The sequence below is a fragment of the Jaculus jaculus genome, chromosome 9 (assembly GCF_020740685.1).
Source record: "Jaculus jaculus isolate mJacJac1 chromosome 9, mJacJac1.mat.Y.cur, whole genome shotgun sequence".
Classification (NCBI taxonomy): Eukaryota; Metazoa; Chordata; class Mammalia; order Rodentia; family Dipodidae; genus Jaculus; species Jaculus jaculus.
Genome location: NC_059110.1, coordinates 35867099 through 35877327, shown reverse-complemented (window position 1 = coordinate 35877327; position 10229 = coordinate 35867099). Strand labels below are relative to the sequence as shown.

The 10229-nt window shown below is 48.4% G+C and overlaps 1 protein-coding gene across 5 annotated transcripts in view; it reads left to right on the top strand.

The window, feature by feature from the left end:
• Nucleotides 1-250: 250 nt before the first annotated feature.
• L3mbtl3 (L3MBTL histone methyl-lysine binding protein 3) overlaps nt 251-10229 on the top strand; it is a 112989-nt gene continuing 103010 nt past the window's right edge. For 2 of the 5 annotated variants that reach the window (XM_045159124.1, XM_045159120.1), the window contains exons 1-2: nt 253-317; nt 4587-4662. The gene's annotated coding sequence lies outside the window, so the exon portion shown is untranslated. Of the gene's footprint in view, nt 318-1219; nt 1239-2392; nt 2445-4586; nt 4663-10229 lie in introns of those variants that run through there. The other 3 variants (XM_045159123.1, XM_045159121.1, XM_004651214.2) reach the window with 3 other exon arrangements.

Here is a 10229-nt window from a genome sequence, read left to right as displayed (position 1 = left end):
CCGTTCTTGAACCGGCGACGGGGCCGGCAAAGAGATGCACCTGAAACCCCGCGGGCTGGCGGGCTGGCGGGCGGGCGCCGGGGCCGAGGCGCGGTGCCGCCGCTTCCCAGCGGCGAGGGCGCAGCGGCAGGGACAGCCACGGCAGCGCGAGGCTCCCGGCCGCGGCGGCGGCGGCGGCGGCACCGGCACCAGCGCAGTTTCCCCTCTCCCCAGCCCTGACTCTACGCGCACATGCGCACTGCGCCCGCAGCCCTGGACCATTTGTCAGGACTACTCGTGAGACGGAGAAAAAAAAAAGAGAGAGGGAGAATTTGGGGGTAAGAAGCGGTCGATCGGATCTAATCTGTAATTAATCTGAAGGTTTACCCGTGCTAGAGCCGTTCGTTTTAATTTTTTCTGGGTTGAGGATGAAAGTTCCGAGACCTGGAGGGGGAAAGGAAGCGCACCCTCGTCTTGTGAAACAGATCAGGGGAGGGGAAGGAGAGAAGGGGATTCTCCCCCACTTCTCTGCGCCTCTGGGAAAGAGGAGAAAACTTAATCCTGGGGGAAAAAAGTGGGCAAGTGACTCGGCAAGGGCTGGAGGTGGTGGTGGGGGGAGTCTCTGGGCATCTCACTCCGAAGTAGTGAGTGCGAGTGTGAAAGAGGAACAAAAGAGAGAGAAAAGAGAAAGGAAAAAATGGGGGGAGGAGAGACTTGTATTTTTTTTCCTTTGCGCGCACACGGGGAAGGGTGTGGGGGGCCGTGCGGAAGGGAGCCGGGCGAGGCGGCCGCGACGGGCTCCGGCCGGCGCGCAGGCGGCGGGATGCGTGTGGGCCCCCTCCCCGCGCCCCCCGAGCTTGTCACTTGGGTCGCTTTCATGACACCGGGCGCGGGGTGCTGCTGCCGCCGCTGCTGGTGGGGTGGGGGGAGCGCGGCGGCGGAGGCGCCGGGCTGCGTGTCCGGGGTGGGCTCCGCGAGAGCCGCAGCCCCAGGGCGGCGGAGCGCGGCCGGCCGCCGAGGCTGGCAGGCAGGCAGGAGTGGGGGGTGGGGGCGGGGAGCGGGCGCCGGCTTGGAGGGGGATCCCCCCCACCCCCGGGAGGGGGTCGATCGGGGCCGCGGCTCGGTGCGGCGGGAGACGCGAGCCCCGCGCGCCGCCCCTGCGGCCCCCCCCCTCCCCGCTCCTCCGCCCGTGTGGCCTTTGTGCCGGGCGCGCACCGGAGAGGAGCGAGCGAGCGGGCGGGCGGGCGCGAGAAGTCCAAGTACGGGAGACCGAGGCAGTGGGAAAAGAGGCCGGGCCACTTTCCGCCCGCTCGGGCTGGCTGCGGAGAATGGACTGGTTGAATGTGCGCGAGGCGCGTCTCCCCGGCGCGGCGCGGCGCGGCGCGAGCCGTGAGTGTGTGCGGAGTGTGCGAGTGTGCGCGGAGGCCTCCCCGGGCGGCTCGCACCGCGCACACGCGTCCGCCCGCCCGCACCCGCCCGCCCGCACGCACCCTCGCGCGGACCCGCGGCGGGGGGCTGGCCGGGCGGCCGAGAGTTTGCGTGTGCTTGCCCGCCGCCGCCGCCGAGTGTGGGAGAATTTCCTATAGATCGGCTCCAATTTCCGCCATTTTGGGAAAGTTGCACAAAAATAAACCCTCTGGTTTATTTCTGCCCGAGGCAGGAAAGTGCCTCCGGGGGGCCGTGGCGGCGCGGGCCCGGGGCGGCCGTCCACCGGCGCGGAGGAGGCGCCGCGGGGGCCGGGGCCCGGGGAGCCGTGCCGTCGCGCCCGCTCGCCCCGCGCCCTGCCGCCGCTCAGCGCCGCCGCCGGGTGCGGGCGCGGGCGTGTGCCGGGCGGCGGCGGCAGCGGCGGCCGCGGAGGGGGAGGCGCGGGCCTCCGTTCCTGCAACTTGTTTACGCCCGCCGGCTCGCGGGGAGGCCGGCCCGGGGGTGGGTGTGCGAGGGGGGCACCCGCCGCGTCCTGGGCCCGGGCGGGCCGTCCTCGCGCCGCGGCGGCGGGGCGGGGGACGCCGAGGCCGACGGGGGTGGGGGGGATCGGGAAGCGCAGCCGCCCGGGCATCCGCCGCGCGCCCCGAGCGGGAGAGCCGCCGTGAGAGGCAAACTTGAGAAGCCCGGGAGGCGGGGGTGGGGGGGGGGGGGAGCCCGCTGCTCCGGACGGGGGAGGGGGGGAAACTTTAATTACCTTGAAAGAAAAACAAATAAATAAATAAACAAATTAAGGAGGGGCGCTCGGATTTGAACACCTCCCTCTCCCCACCCCATCCCCCAGCCGGCGTTCGGATCCGAGCCACCGTGAGAGAAAGTTGCCCGGCGGGGCGCACGGCTGGGGGTGTCTGTCTGTCTGTCTGTGGTTCGGTGTGCGCGCAGGGAGAGCTGGGGTGGCGTGGGTGGGAGGAGGGACGGCCGAGCCGCACTCTCGGGTCGCGGGGATCGGGGTTCTCGCCCCACCCTTCCACGGAGACGCGAAGGTAAATGTCGCTTCCATTTCCCTTCTCAGTCCGCCGCCGCCACCACCCCGCTTCCTTTTCCTCCTCTTCCTCCTCCCCGCCGTTTTTTTCTCTTTCTTTTTTTTTTTTTTTGTGGGGGACCCGAAAAAAAAAGCAGAATAAAAAACGGGAGTCTCTTTCCTTATGCAACTTCCTCGGGCGCCTTGAGCACGGCCCCTCCCCCTCCCGCATCCCTTGGCTCGCTCCTTTGCCACCTCGGGCCACAGCCAGGAACATGCATTCGAGATCACCCAAAGTGGCCAGAGACGAAAAAAAAGATTAAAAAAAAGTGTTCTAAGTTAAGGGAAACTGAGATGAGAAATAAGAATTTGGGCCGGGGGTGCTGGTGGTCCGGGACTGTGGGCAGGAGGGCTTCGTCCTTGGCGAGTGCGTGGAATTCCCTAGACCGTCGTGTGTGATGTCTTTATTGCTGTTAGGGAGGCCGAGAGGCTCGGTACTCGTGGATTTTTGCGCAAGTTTTTAGAAAAACACTGACTCGAGTAGAGCATTTCTCCGGAAAGTTTCAAGTGCAGCAGAATAGCGACCGTGCAAAACTGGCCAAGGGGGGACCTCTAGTGGCTAAACGCATCCTAAGTTCGCCAGGCCGAGAGCAAAGTTTGGCCTTTACTTGTAGCTACGTAGTCCCTTTAGACGTGGAAGTCATTAGAGGACCTGAGCGAGCAGCCAGATGTGTGCGAGGATGCTGCTCAGAAATAAGAGTTTGGTAAACCGGAGAGCAGTGGATTCTGGGCTAGCAGGCCCTGTGATTTCCATGCCCCTGTGCTTCTATAAAAATAAAATAAAAAGACTTTGATTCTGAGATTTGAGATTGGCACCCCTGCACAAGAAACAATTGTATTTATCGTTGTGTGTATTTTTTTTTACCAGTTCTTAAAATCAAGAGTCATAATAGATAGTTTAATTTTGAGTGTTAGTAAAAATATAAAGTGAAATATATGTATAAAACTTGAACAAAGATGAAAAAAAGTGAGATTTTCCTTTGCTGGTCATTTTATTTTCTGATAAGTATAACTTCATGCTCATAGGACCCTTTTTGGCTGCATATAGTATTCGAAAAATAACTAGTACCTTCTGGTTGTAAGAGCATAATTTTGAGGCACAAAAATAATGTAATCCCAGCACTTGGGAGGCTGAGGTAGGATCACCCTGAGTTCGAGGCCACCCTGAGACCCTACAAAAAAAAACAAAACAAAACTGATCCTTTGTATAATCTGTGAATCGGAATCTTTTTTTTTTTTTTTTTTTAGTTTTTCAAGGTAGGGTTTCACTCTAGCCCAGGCTGACCTGGAATTCACTACCGGATCTCAGGGTGGCCTCGAACTCTTGGCGATCCTCCTATCTCTACCTTCCGAGTGCTGGGATTAAAGGCGTGCATCCCCACGTCTGGCTTTTAGAAATCTTTAGTACATAGGCGAAGATATAATATCTATTCTTTTGCCAGTATATATCTTTACTTTTAAAGATTAAAAGCCCATGGAGATTTAGGTTATGTCAAATGTTCCTTGTAGCTTCCACCTGCCTGTCGTATTAGTATATGTGTATATGTGTGTGTGTGTGTATATGTATGTGTATATATATATATATATATATATATATATATATATATATATATATATAATTTTTTTTTTTTTTTTTAGGTAGGGTCTCGCTGTAGCCCAGGCTGATCTGGAATTCACTATGTTGTCTCAGGCTGGCCTTGAACTCAGCGATCCCCCTACCTTGGCCTCCCAAGTGCTGGGATTAAAGGTGTATGCCACCACACCTGGCAGAAATATAGATATTTTTTGAGGTTGCCTCCCTGTGTGCCCAGCGTGGTCTTGAACTCACATCTCCTATCTGCAGTCTCCCTAGTACTGCTGGTAGTAGTGCTGGACTACAATGAGGAATTTTATTGGGTGAATTTAGTATTGGGAATGACATGAATGATTGAAATAAATTTCACCTCATCTGGAACTAGTTTATTTTATTTTAATATAATGAGTGATGTGTGGAGTTATGTGTGTCAGTGTTTGGAAATGTACATTTAATTGCAGACTATGGGTTTGAAGGCTTTATGAAGTGCTTTGATCCCTCCCCCCCCCTTTCTTTTAAAATCAATATTAGATCCTTAAGAAAAGTCGTGGGATTACACAACAGTTGTGAAGGCCACCAGACAGCTGTCTTTCATCATCACCACAAGGTAAGATGTGCTTGTTCATAGGAGTGTCTTGATACACTTTAAGTGCTGAAAGCTGCATTTGGATATCTGGATGGAGACTTTGAAAAGGTTGGGGTGGCTGCTTTGAATGTATGAACATATCGACACTAAGCGAAGCATGATCATTGAGGAGTGAATGAAACATTACTAAAAATGAGCTTGTCCTGGGTAATCTTGAAAATGTCCTACTCACTAGATTTCTTGATAGCATTCCAACAGCTGTTTTCTACTCAAATAATTTTTTGTCTATTTATTTTGTTTGTTTGTTTGTTTTTGCAGTAGGGTCTTGCTCTAGTCAGGCTGACCTGGAATTCACTATGTAGTCTCAGGGTGCCCTGAAACTCCATGGTGGTCCTCCTACCTCTGCCTCCCAAGTGCTGGGATTAAAGGCGTGCCCCACCACACCTGGCCCTTATTTTATTATTGAGGATTGAAAAAGTGAGGAAACTGCAATAGCACAATTGTGAATTAGTCCAAGTTGTATAGATCCATAATGTCAGGGAGGAGCCAGGTACTTTAATTGTGATTGGAGCCTGGGATAAAGCTGTAGCTCAAATTAATGCTGGCGGGGGTGGGGGGTGGGGTATTTAACTTAATTTAAGTGTCTCTTAATGGCTTAAATCTAAGAAAGGCTGACTGGTGCATGATACCATGCTGTAGGTGTATAGTGGAGTTAACTGTTGTCTGGTCAGATCTTTTTGGACATTTTAGAGAACACTGACTTCATAGAGTCCATTGTCAGTTGAGAGGGGCAGTTCCCAGCCTGGCTACAACATCTAAGTAGCTTTGTGCTACCTCGTGCTTTCGCCTAGCTGTGTGTCCCCCTTCAGTAGTTGTTTTTCCTTTTGTGCTTACTTTTTTGCTTTCTCTGTCTTGAGTATTAAAGGGTTTGCTAATTCTTCTTAGACAAAAGCAAAAAGAAATGAAAAGTAGCCTTCCTTTTATGAGTAGAACTGCTAATCCTGCCGGGGTCAGGTGTGGTGTAGAAGTCACAATGAATAATGACCAGTATCAAAGTGATTCTTAACAGCCACTTACCGCCATTTTCGGGTTGTGGTTTATCTTAAGTAGTGTGATTAGTAGACTTAGTACATGGACCTGTACAGATGTGGGGATGTCAGAGACAGTGGGCAGGAACAACTCCAACGGCTACATAGCCAGAAGCAGGGCTCCAGAAGTAGTAGGTATTTTCTGGGATGGCGAGTTTAGAATTTTGATGTGTATCTTTTTCATTTGAAGAGTCACTGTGTTGTGAGTAGCTTGCTAGAATGGGATTTGGAAGACGTAATTTAGTCACTTACTCTGTCAGAGTGTTTAGGTTACTGAACCTTCTTCAGCCTTGGTTTCTACATCTGGAAAATAGGGACAACAATTCGTAAAGAATGATTAAAATGTGTGGTGGTCATGTTGTCATCCTACCTTAGCCAGCCTTAGGAGGGGCAGGAGTTGGGTTGTACAGGACAGAACATGGTGACTTAAATCTTGCCTAAAAGTTTTACATTGCTTTCAGGTATGTGTATTATATACATTTGCCCAACACTTTTCCAGTAGTCTTTCTTTTGTTAAGAAAAAAAGTAACCTGGTGCCAAATATAAATTCATGCCATATTAATCATTTCATATGTAGAAGTAGAGGAAAGAGATGCCTAATTGTGGAAATGGTCGGGTGAGGGAAATAGGAGTTGGTGTGAGGGGAATTCGTGTACTGTAATTAACATCTTGGTAGATCAAGTCTACTGGGAGAAGAGGGTGAGAAAATAGGTAACTGGGCTAGTGGTGATTTCAAGTCACTGGGGAAGACAGACCTTGGTTCCTGTGAATGACTAGATTTAAGGAGGGATCCACAAAGCGCTTTTTCCACTGTTTTTTTTTTTTTTTTTTTTTTTTAGACTGGTTGTTATATTCTAATTATAGACAACTCCCTAAAATGTTCATGGACAAAATAACCACAATTACTATCAGCCACTATTTTCAAGTTGATGTAATGAATCTCACCAAAAAACAAGCCAAATCAAACCAAAACAAAACAAAGAGCAGCCTGACATATTCTAGTTTATTTCATATCTTTTATAGATTATCTAATCAATGCCCCAAGAATCCGGAACCTCACTCGTGAAGGAAAGAATCCATGTATGTTCATTTTAATAAGTCCTTGAGTAACTGACTTATTTTTCAGAACCATGTGCTATTTCAGCTAACACTGTAGTAGATGATAGGATGGGGAACTTAGAAGAGAAGTTATATTACGTGGCATATGTCAAGGGACCTCCCAAGGGCCCAAGGATGGGTCACTGAATGATCCCTCTAGCAATAGAGTTTCTTAACAAGTTTTTATGGTTCTAAAACCCTACATCTTTGCCCTTATGAAGTTGCCTAGATCCTTCACTGAGTAGGAGACACAGCTCTGAGTTCTGCTAATGACACTGTAACAATTGCACATTGTACCTTACTAAAGAATAAATGCTCTAGCAGTTGTGGAATCCAGTGAGCTAGGAATCATGGACTTGGGGCTAAATGATGGTGAATAATGTTATACCGAGGGTACAGTACAGCACATTCTGTTTTAATGCTAAGCCTCCAGAAATGAGTGGGCAGCTTGCCAGCCCCTGTCAAGGAACGCCTGAGTTGAGTTGTGCAAGGGTGATGACTTTGGGCTTTCTGTGTGACTAGTGTGCTCACAAGGAGATTTTCTGGTGAGAATCAGTTCTGCCATGCTCTTGCTTGCTAATCTTAAGGAACTCGTGCCTTATAAGGAGTTGGGATGTTTATGATATAGGTGATGATACTGCATTTATAAAGAACTTCTTACAGGTTCACATGTATGCATATTTATATATAATATCTTGAAGTTCAAGGATCTGCAAAACATATGGAATAAAGACTTTGTTATCCAATGGGACTGTTCTTCAAGATTCTCTTTATTGTGTGAAATTGTCCATTGATGTATGTGGATGTGAATCCATAGCAGGAGTTGATGACGAGCTAGTGTGTTGGTTGTGGCTATTAGACAGCAGGTGGTAAAGGGAAGTTATAGAAGTGGTGCCTTTGACATAGAACTGAATTTGATCGATGAGATCTTAGAAATCCCTATGAAGCAAGTGGAAGAAGTTTGTAGGAAAGAACAAGGTAATTTGAGAAGAACTTTAGGGAAGTTGGATGGATTTGGGTCAGAGAACTTTTTCTGATGAGTCAAGTTTGTTCATCAGAAGTGGGTTTGGAATTAGAGACTTGGTTGGTAATCATAACAATTGTGTGTGCAAATACAGTAAAATGCCTTCTGAATTGTCCTTTCTCATATGTACCATGAATATTCTGTGTTCAGTCCGCTCATTTATAGAACATCTGCTTTTATATAAAGCAATATTGGGAAGTACTTTATTAACACTTAGAGGTGAATACATGAATGTGTTAGCTCTACAAAGAAACCGAGTATCAAGCCTTGGCCTCAGTGCATTCATAATCTGGTTGGCAAGACAAGCCATACACAAATGATGAGTAAAATGGTAGAGATAGGGTCACAGGTATCTTGTTAGTATCTCTAGGTTTAGTGTCCCTTTGACCAGGGTGGAACAGACAGGATGCCCTGTGAAAAATACAAGAAGGGCTGGAGAGATGGCTTAGTGGTTAAGCACTTGCCTGTGAAGCCTAAGGACCCCAGTTCGAGGCTCGGTTCCCCAGGTCCCACGTTAGCCAGATGCACAAGGGGGTGCACGCGTCTGGAGTTCGTTTGCAGTGGCTGGAAGCCCTGGCTCGCCCATTCTCTCTCTCTCCCTCTGTCTTTCTCTCTGTGTCTGTCGCTCTCAAATAAATAAATAAACAATAGCCAAAAAAAAATTTAAAAAAATACAAGGAGTGTGAACATTTTGGGTACAGGTGTGCAATGACTGCCTTTGAATGTCTAGCACTGTTTTTTTATTTGTTTATCCATCCACCAATCCACAAAATAACAAATGCTTTCTGGATGCTTCAGTACTGGTTTAGGCACTGAGTATTAACTGTTCTACTCTCACAAGTCTTGATACTTGGGCATTTTTATTTCTTATTTATTTTGCTATTGTTGTTTTTGTTTTTTTAGTATAGCATTTTGCTATGTAGTTCAAGTTGGTTTCAGATTTGGTATGGAGCCCAGACTGACCTTGAACTCATGGTCCCCCTGTTTCAGCCTCTCAAGGGGTAGGATTACAAGTGTACATACCCTACATCTACCTATTATTTTTCTTTTAAAAGCCAGTTCTTAGAGATGCTTAGTAACTTGTCTAAATTCATTCATTCAGTTTAAAGGGGTGGGACCAGGAAAGTGGTAGAGGGTTAGGGATGGTTTGTTTTTCAGTTTTTGATTTTCAAAATTTTAGCTCCTAGAATTTTTCAAAGAAAATATATTTCCTGGTTAAGATATTTGATCTGATGTAGTGGCTTATGTTAAGGTAAGAATTATGAACAAAGAGAAACTTACAGATGCTGGATCAGTGGTTGAAAGCACTTGCTTGCAATGCCAGCAGGCATGGGTTCAGTTCCTTAGTACCCACATAAAACCAGATGCGCAAAGTAGAAAGTAGAGTTCTTTGCAGTAGCAAGAAGTCCTGGTGTGCCCATTCTCTCTCTCCTTCCTTCCTTCCTTCCTTCCTTCCTTCCTTCCTTCCCTCCTTCCTTCCTTCCTTCCTTCCTTCCTTCCTTCCTTCCTTCCTTCCCTCCCTCCCTCCCTCCCTCCCTCCCTCCCTCCCTCCCTCCCTCCCTCCCTCCTTCCTTCCTTCCTTCCTTCCTTCCTTCCTTCCTTCCCTCCTTCCTTTTTTCTTTCTCTCTCTTTCTCCCCTTGCCAATAAAAGTTGATGGGAAGAAAACTCCTATTTTTTTAATCTCCCTTCCTTTAAACCAAGAGTTGAGAAAAGGCTAGTTACTGAGTTATGCTGCCTTGAAATGACACAAACTCTCCATAAAGCAGTTCATCAAAAAGAGTGGAAGCTGGGCCCATAGCTCAGTGAAAGATCATTGTGTGTGGCATGTGTAAGACCTTGGCTTGGGTCCCTAATACTGAAGAAAGAAAGAAAGAGAGAAAGAAAGAGAGAGAGAGAGAGAGAGAGAGAGAGAGAGAGAGAGAGAGAGAGAGAGAGGGAGAGAGAGAGAGGGAGGGAGGGAGGGAGGGAGAGGGAGGGAGGGAGAGAGAGAGAGGACGCAGGTTCATTGCAATAGACTCAAAAGATAATGGAGTTTACTTGGAGCTCAGAGTTGTAGAAGAGAGTTGAAATAAAAATAAAAATAAGAAGGTGTGTGTGTGTGTTTGTGTGTGTGTGTGCGTGCGTGCCCTGAAATCAAAATAGAAGTGCAAATGTAGCACAGGTAAGAAAATACTCATTAATAGTGCTTGAGTCATTGGTGCTGTACTGTGATCAGAAGGCATGTTCTCTGTTGGCATGGAGAAGAACCTTTTAGACTTATGGATGGTTCTGTGTTGCAATGAGCAGATGGATTTCTGTCTTATCAGACAGGTCTTTAGTCTCACTTGGAAAGTTGCCACCACCTCTATTGACTGCTGGGCCAGTGGACTGTATATTT